Genomic DNA, 9957 nt, shown 5'->3' on the forward strand with positions numbered 1-9957 from the left:
AAGGCCAATAGTAAGAAGATGATGGAAGATGATATTTTGAGGACAGAACTTAGAATATAAGCTTTTGAAGAATCCTGATATGTCAACAGCAAGAAAGAACAGGATCAAGAAACTCTCAAAAAACTCAATCATACAACTGGTGGAGAAGAGAAGCTTTGGTTATGAAGAATCAGAGTGAACCAAATCAACAATCACTGTTACAGCTTCAACTGAACAATATCAAATGCAATTGCACCAGCCACTAAGGGGGGTACCAGGTGTTTCATATCCACAGCCAGTTTCTGGACAGACACAGAATTGGTGAGGAAGAGGACGAGAAGGCTTAGAAGGAGGAGGAAGATTTCAGCTACACTTCCAGCAACTTTCAGAAGACTGTTGTAATTATGGACAGGTTGGTCACTTTACCTGTGAGTGCAATGGGCCAGGAGGAAACAACAGAGAACATTTTTAAAGAAGATACAGGGGCCAGTCAAGATCACCTGTTCTCCAGGTGAACCCTAAGGATTCTAGAGTGCCTAGAAGATACGAAGGGGGTGTCAGCTGATAGCATCGATTAGAGAAGAAGAGAAAATATCTAACAATTGAAGTAAAACCAGAGGACTATGAGAAGTGATAGTGAATAGTGTAAAAGCTTTTATCTGTGTTGAGCCTAAAAGAGGTTAAACATCTCACTATGTAAAATTAACTAATTAGGATAGGGATTTGAGGTAGTAAAACAGTTAATTACTCTTAGGGAACCAATTGAGCTATGCTATAAAAAATCAAGGAGAAATTAAAATAGTCATACTAATATTAGAACATACACCTGTTGCATTATTGGGAAGAGATGCATTGTGTAAGTTGAACTGTACAATAAGATGTACACCAGACGGCTGTCTGATAGAAATGCCAAAGGAAAAGGTTTACCAATTGTCGATGATGACGGAGATGGATTCGTCTTCAGTATTCTGGATTGGAAATCTCAGTGAAGATTTTATGAAGCAGGCTAAGATATGGGAAAGATTTATTGTTGCAAATATGCCGGATGCGAAGTTTCCGGAATATCCATTCCATTGTACGCTCAAATATTTCAAAAAGGCTGCTCAACCACACTCAGAGGAATGGTTGAGTCATCAACCGAAGAATGTTCAACTTAGCTCAAGTTGCATTATTTTAGGACCACAAGGAGCAGCTATGAAGATAAACACAGACGACTATCTGAATAAAGAATTTGATATTGAGAAGAGTGTGCCACATGTTACCTTGTTGGTTTCGGAAGGCTATGAGCAAAAGAAAATAGGAGAAATGATGACAGAAGCAGAGAAACTTAGTTTCAGACCAATGAAAGAGAATTTGGCGATCTGGAAAAGTGAAGATCAACGATTTCTTAAAATAATGATTTCGGCTCAAGGACAAGGAGAGCCACAGGCTGTAGGAATGACACATGAATCTATTTGCAATATGAAGATGGATTCAGACTCTATGAAAGAGGAGATGTTTCAACAAGTTCCAGAAGGGTTGTGGTCTCAACATAGTACTGATATTGGACTTGTGAAATCAGCCCAACCTGTGAAAGTTGAACTTCGACCAGGAGCCAGACCTCCATGGAAAAATCAGTATCCATTGAAAGATGAAGCAATCCAAGGGATTGAACCACAAATTGATGGACTTTCGAAAGCAGGTGTTTTAAGGACAACAAAAAACCCTCGGAGTAACATGCCTTTGTGGCCTGTGGAAAAACCAGATGGAACTTATCGTGTAGTTCATGATTTGAGAGCAGTAAATGAGGTAGTGACTGACTTTCCAGCAGAAGTGCCAGACCCTCATACCTTGTTAGCCCAAGTTCCTCCTGATGCGACACATTTTACAGTACTAGACTTATGTGGAGCATTTTTCAGTGTTCCACTTAGTGTAGAGAGTCAGAATTTATTTGGGTTCACATATAAGGGACAATTCTATGAGTACAGTAGAATGCCACAGGGGTACCGGCATTCGCCGCATATCTTCAATAAAGTACTGAAGGAAGATTTGGTAGGGATAGATCATATATTGCAGAGCACTGTCATTCAGTACGTGGATGATATAATGGTTTGCTCACAAAATAAGGAAACATGTCATAGGGACTCAATTAAATTACTACAGGTATTGGCAGAAAAGGGGCATAAGGTTTCACAGAAAAAGCTGCAATATTGTCAGGAGAAAGTTGTATATTTAGGTCAAAACACAACTCATGGTCACAGAAACATTTCGGACAGGCAAGTGGAAACTATTCGTAAGGCTCCAAAGCCTAGAACAGTCAGAGAGATGATGACATTTCTGGGTATTGCTGGTTATTCCTCAGCTTGAGTAGAGGAGTATACTAGTTTGATGGCACCTTTGAGAGCTATGGTTAGGGGTACTGAGAGTGGTCAACTCCATAGCAATCTTTCCTGGACACAGGAAGGCCATGTGGCATTTGAAACGATCAAACAGAGGTTGCAGGAGGCACCTGCACATGCACTACCAGATTACTCGAAGAACTTTTTGCTATATGTGTCTACTTCTACTGGAGGTAGATATGCGTGTGCGGTTCTTTGTCAACCGACAGGCACGGGACGAATCCTCAGCCTATTTCCTACTACTCTACTGCTTATTCAGAGGTAGAACTAGGGTTACCACTGTGCTACAGAGCAATGGTGGGAGTATATTCAATGTATGACAAAGCATCATCGGTCACGATGGGCTACCCATTGACAATTCTTACCCATCATAGTCTCAGAAATCTTCTGAACTATGGGAAATATACATTGACTATGCCTAGGCTCAGAGACTATCATAGGCTCTTAGAGCAGGAGGATGTCACCCTAGTGAGATGTGATACAGTAAATCCAGCCGAGAGTTTACCAACTTCAGAGGATGGTGAGCCACATGATTGTGTCCAAGAAGCAGAGAGATATTCGAGGCTTAGATCAGATTTACAAGCCTTTCCATTACGTGAGGCAGACCTGGAGTATTGGACTGATGGGTCTTGCTATCGGGTGGGAGATAAATTATGTGCTGGTTATGCAGTAGTTAGAGGCAGAGGGACGGGATTTGTTGTGGAAAAGGCTGAAGTAATACCACAGCCTGCATCTGCACAACTTGCTGAACTTGTGGGGCTAACAGAAGCATGTTTGTTAGCAGAAGGAAAGCGAGTAACCATATACACTGATTCAGCATATGCACATAGTGTATGTCATTTGTTTGGGAGGCGGTATGGAAAGGTCGAGGGTTTAAAAAAACGGATGGTTCTCCGATACAACATCATGCGCAAATAATGAAACTGTTGCATGCTATGATGAAGCCTAAAGAGATAGCGATAGCTAAGTGTGCAGCTCACAAGACAGATATGTCAAGAGTGACACAAGGGAACAAAGCTGCTGATGAAGCTGCAAAAGCCGTCGCAGGAGCGGATAAATTGGGAAAAGTTTTGCTGGTCACTCATGTAGTGGACTTGGAAGACAAAATTACGCTCGGGATGTAATTTTGATGCAAGAAGCCGCTTCTATGATCGACAAACAGCTATGGCTAGACCGAGGAGCGGTCAAAGATGCTACTGGTCTGTGGAGAAACCATGAGGGGTTGATAGTAGCGCCTCTAGACCTCTTAGGTCTGATGATTCAAGAAGCACATGGGTTAGCTCATGTTGCGAGGGGGGGAGGTTAACAGAAAGATCACAAAGGAATATGGTTTTGGGCTCCATATTTGTTTGAACAAATTGATTATATGATAGGAAGGTGCACTATCTGTCTTAAAAATAATGTTCGAAGAGGGATACCTGTTCATCCAGGTTACATTCCTACACCAAGGGGTCCTATGCGTGAGTTGGTAATTGACTTTGTTGATATGATACAACCAGTTGATGGGAAAAGATACATGTTGGTGGTTGTAGATAGATTTTCACGATGGACGGAAGCTTGTCCAACCAAGCGTAAGGATGCTCAGTCGGTTGCCAAGTTCTTGTGTAAAGAAGTCATAAGCAGGTGGGGATTACCCGATCGAATATCCTCGGACAATGGAAGGGAATTTGTGGATAAATCAGTTAAATTGATGTTGCAAAAATTGGGAATTAAGCAACGTCTTGGAGCAGTTTATCACCCACAAAGTCAAGGGATGTGTGAAAGAATGAACGGTGTCTTGAAAAAATCGCATTGTGAAAATTTGTCAACATACAGGTCTAAACTGGATAGCGGCGCTTCCTTTAGCACTAATGGTGTGTCGCTCAAGTGAGTTACGTGATCTACGTATGACGCCCCATGAGTTGGTAACAGGAAGAAGGATGCCTACGCCTTGTTTGCGAACAAGCGGAAAGGGTCCAAGCTTGGCCCTGTTGGAAGATGAAATGAGAGCGTACGTTACATGTATGGCCAATTTTCATAAAAAGTTGTCCACATATGTTTCTGACAGGCAAAGACAAGAAGAGGTGCAGAAGGCGCTTGAGGAGGATAAGAGGAATACAGTACAACCGGGAGACAAAGTATTCGTAAAGGTATTCAGAAGGAAGTGGTATAACGAACGTCGTGAAGGACCATTTGAAGTGGTTCGTAGTACTGGAACAGCTGTCCAGGTTAAGGGGTCTCCTACGTGGTATCATTTGTCACATTGTGTTAAAGCACCTGGAGAAGAGGTGCCACGCGCAGAGAGAGAGGATGGAGATAGGGGAGAACAGGAAGAGGGAGAGATTGTCAATGTTGGGGTTAACGTTGATAATGGTGACACTTCTGATGATGCCAGAGATGACTATGCAGGGGATGGAAAGGAAAGGGGATTTGGGGAAATTGATTTTCAATACGTCCCAGAAACAACAGGGAATATTTCAGTGGGATGTGAAGCAGCAAAGACCACCAAGGGCAACTCTGTTACAAGAGAAGCTAGTGATTCAGTTAGACAAAGTAGGCCTAGACCAGTTAGGAGAAAAGTCAGACCAAAACGTTACGAAAACTAGGGATGAAGTAACAACAATAACACCAACACTTCAGTCTGTTATAACAACAGTGGGAAGCAATTTAACTCTTTCAACATTGATAGTTATTAAAGCCATAAACATATCGCATTTGATTACAAGGGAACCAATAGCTCCAGCACCAATTTTAGAACAAAATCTGTTATTAAGGTTAGGAGGGGGGAGACAGCTCATCTTCCGTGTAGCTGTGAGAGATGGAGTGGGGGAGGGGACGTTCCTCCCACATGGAGAGATAATTATGGAGGATAAGTATTGTTATCAGGACCAGATGTAGAAGCGGTGCCCCCTAGTGAAAGAAAGTATATTTTGTACAACAATAAGAGGGTTGTGAATGATTGTTCACTTATGTTGCGTAATGTTACAGAGAAAGATCAGGGAGAATATATGTGTACTTATCTAGTGCAAGTGTTAAAATTTGTTCCGGTTAAGAATTATTGGTTAAAAGGCTATGTAATTCATAAAGTGACGCTTATAATGGAAGATTTGAAATCTGGTGAAGCCTCCACGGTCACCAAAGGAGTTCAGGATAAGTTTATCACAGTAGTCACTCCAACAAGGAATAATACACAGAGAAAATCGGTAAATTTCCCACTAGAAATAATTAAGGTTAATACATCAACTAAATCAACTACTTTAATGGTAACTTGGAAGGATTTAATGGTACGACGGCAATAACAAATGTAGGAAGTATGACACCGACACCGACAACAACTTTTCTGAAATTAAACGATGTAACAGAAATGACTCAGCAAATAGTGGTAGAGAACAATATAGGTTCATCTGAAATAGTACAAGATAATATCATGGAAGTACAGGATGAGTTCTTTGGGTTAAACCTAACATCAGAAGATACATCTGATCAATACCGCTCGTTAGGGAAAAGAGACGCTAAATGGAAAGCATATGGATTTGATTCTTCTGTTTTGAAGATTAAAGATCAATGGGCAGGGAGAAATCTTTGGTTCCAGCAGTTAACTCATTCTGTAAGATCAGTGAGGAATCTTGAGGGTCCATGTCTGTTGAGAATTCCAGCACCAGAGACGTGGGGTTCGATTTTAGAGACGGTCGCTCAACCGCTATCAAGTGGGTGTCAGTCCTATGCGTTGAGATGGCTGTTGTATCATCAACGAGCATTGACAGATAAAGTAATGTCGTTGTCACAACATTTGTTTAAGCCTAGGTATAAGTGTTCTTGGTTAAATTAATTACCCTATGTGAATATGTTGGATGGTAAATAAAGTCAGGTAACAGCGATCCCTGAATCATTTGAGGTGAAAGTAGTGAGGGCTAAAAGTTGTTTGGTTCTAATAAAACATATGAGGTAAGGGGTATGTTTATGGGAATATCAGATTGTGATGTTATATGATAACTTTGGGTATGCATGACCTTAAGGGTAGTAATGACAAATATAATGTAATTTTTTATGTTCCAGGTAGTAGGAACAGCAGGACTTTGATGGTTAAAATATCAGCTTTTGCCTGTCAATGTAACTATTGGGAATTTTAGAGATATTTTGAGGGTTTGTGGTGATAAAGCATATCTATTCTTACCCTATGGATGGATAGGATGTTGTTACATGTCAACGTTGAAGCTTCCATATGAGGCTTCTACCATTAAAAGAGGGGTAGCACCGGACACAGAAATCTGAAGCTAGGTTTGAAATTGGATGAAAAGAGACATGGCTACATGTCATAGTCTTCAAGCCTATCATTGAAGTATAAATCTAAGGGAGAAGGGGGGACTTTTTCCATGGTATGGTGTAACATTTGGGAAGATCCTATTGATAATGTTAGTTATACTTTGAGTCCCGGTAGTTCAGATATTATCACTAGGGTTTTATATGCATTGAAGAATATAAGGGATGCATTTGGGAGATCTGAGGGAGCTGGATGGTCAGCGAAGACTTGGTTGCAAGATCAGGTAGGCCAGTAGGGGCAGTGATGGGTTACATTTTAATTGCAGCTTTGATAGCACTGTGTGTGAGGTTTGTAATTTGTTACTGACCTTTGAGAAAGCTATGATATTGAGATAGGTTGGAGAGTGATGCCTGGAGACAACACTCAGATGCCGGTGTTGACTGTTCCTGATCTGGATGAAGATGGACAAGTGGAACTGAATGGATAAATATCATTTTTGATGTTTTGATCATTTTTTAAAAAAATGTTTCAATATTAGGGTGATTTTGGTATGATTTTATGAATCAAAGGGGGGAAGTGTATGAATGAATAATTATCCTAGTTCATTATTCTATCATTAATGTGATTCATACATCATTTATATATCATTTTTATATTCTTAGTTGATATTGATGTTTAATTTGAAAGTGTTGTTTTGCAAAAGATACTGTTTGGTCTTTCCTTTTCTTTCAGAAGCATTTGGGGGAACATGTGGAGTTTGAAATACTCAAACAAGGACAATATGAAGGGACAATATGAAAGGACAATATGACTGGAGGAGATGAAACAAGGAGGGTGTGGCCGATTCCATCATCAACAATCCATTGGAAGTCGAGACTACGGGGAGATTAAGTGTAGTGGACTACATTCCAGTGTCTGCAATGAAATATAGACATATTTCATGTGTAATACATAATTTGTGTCATAGCCTTAGGGATTAATTTTTGTAGAAGGATATTTGATGTTATTGAATACATGTGAGGATCTTAGATGTTTTTGTTTATTTCGGTGATGCTTAGGGACAGGGAGTCTAGGCAGGGAGAGGTCCACTGTAGGGTCCAATGGGTTGACCAGCCTTAGAGTGGATATTTTTTGGATAGGATTTTGTTTGCAGGGGCTTACATGTGTATTTAATTGCATCATAGTTTCAAATGCATTTACATTGTTTATGAGTTTATCGGGAGTACCGAGGTGGTTGCCTGGGGCAGAGGGACCGTGAGAGAATTTTACTGTCTTGATGGATGGATGGATTTGGAACGAAGGTTGCCGGACAGTTTTTCGCTCTTACACTCCATAAAGATTTGTTCATATTTCATAGTAATGTATACACACTTCATAAACAGTTATTCATATTTCATAGAAAGGTATATACACTCTAGAGAAGAATGTTTTTTTGGTTTAATGTTAAAGATACTCAATAAGATAAATTGTTACTTGTCATAATCCTATTCTGTTTGTTTTGAGACTTTTAGTTCGGTCTCGAAGGGGGAAATGTCGTGTATTGGGATTATGCCTTTGTTAAATGTTTTTCTTGAAGAAATGGAATGTTGTTTATGTTAGGTCAAATGTAGCCGTTTGTGGGGTGACGCCCCAGGGAGACTGGTGATTGGCCAGAAGAGGGAGCCACCCATCTTTTTTGCATTGTTTATAAATAGGGGGCTAGACAATGAAAGGGCAGAGCGGCCATTCTGAGGCGTCGCTCTCCGGATGTCATGACATCTGTCACTTATGCTGAAGCTTGTGATATGAATAAACCTCATGATCCAAGTTCAGTATGAGCGGACTCCTTTGTTTATCAGCAATGATTGCCAGCACTCACTCGATACGACACATATCATTACATACAGTATAGAACACCATATAGAAGACACAGACATATCATTACATACAGTATAGAGCACCATCTAGAAGACATAGACATATCATTACATACAGTATAGAACACCATCTAGAATCCCGAGTGGCGCAGTGGTCTAAGGCACTGCATCGCAGTGCTAGCTGTGCCACTAGAGATCCTGGTTCGAATCCAGGCTCTGTCGTAGCCGGCCACGACCGGGAGACCCATGGGGCGGCGCACAATTGGCCCAGCGTCGTCCAGGGTAAGGGAGGGAATGGCCGGCAGGGGATGTAGCTCAGTTGGTAGAGCATGGCGTTTGCAACGCCAGGGTTGTGGGTTCGATAAAATAATGTATGTGCTAACTGTAAGTCGCTCTGGATAAGAGCGTCTGCTAAATGACGTAATGTAAATGTAATCTAGAAGACATAGACATATCATTACATACAGTATAGAACACCATCTAGAAGACATAGACATATCATTACATACAGTATAGAACACCATCTAGAAGACATAGACATATCATTACATACAGTATAGAACACCATATAGAAGACATAGACATATCATTACGTACAGTATAGAATACCATCTAGAAGACATAGACATATCATTACATACAGTATAGAACACCATCTAGAAGACACAGACATATCATTACATACAGTATAGAACACCATCTAGAAGACATAGACATATCATTACATACAGTATAGAACAGCATATAGAAGACATAGACATATCATTACATACAGTATAGAACACCATCTAGAAGACATAGACATATCATTACATACAGTATAGAACAGCATATAGAAGACATAGACATATCATTACATACAGTATAGAACACCATCTAGAAGACATAGACATATCATTAAATACAGTATAGAACAGCATATAGAAGACATAGACATATCATTAGATAGACTATATCATAGATGACATGTATAAATCCTTCCTTTATATTTCCTGTAACAATTTCCATTACAGTAGCCTTATTACTGGCTAGGGTTACTGCTGCTAGTACAGTGTAAGAATGAGGCATCACAGTACTTTTACACCACTGTACTAACAGGAATAATTACACACCAATAAACACACTGTAATGTAAAGTGTTACATCATTCTCAATGATCAGTCAATACATACGGTATTCATTTCAGCTACAGTACATTGTATCCATTTCAAGTCCCCCCTCCCCCATTGTAGCTAATTATCTATAACACATTGTACAGTTTTACAACCACGTATTAGTTTTTATGGATGGTTATAGTTAGTGTCATAGCACATACGTTTAAGGCATTACACAATTCATTAAAAGCATTATATATATGTACTTCATAGAAACTGTTACCCTTTATATATTCTAACCACTCTATTTAATTTATTCCATATTAAGGGCCCTAACCTAGGAACACAAATCTTTGTCTCTATTAACATTGTGTACAGATCTCTCTCTCTCTCTCTCTCTCTCTCTCTCTC

This window comes from Coregonus clupeaformis, unplaced genomic scaffold (genome assembly GCF_020615455.1).
Source record: "Coregonus clupeaformis isolate EN_2021a unplaced genomic scaffold, ASM2061545v1 scaf0048, whole genome shotgun sequence".
Taxonomy (NCBI): domain Eukaryota; kingdom Metazoa; phylum Chordata; class Actinopteri; order Salmoniformes; family Salmonidae; genus Coregonus; species Coregonus clupeaformis.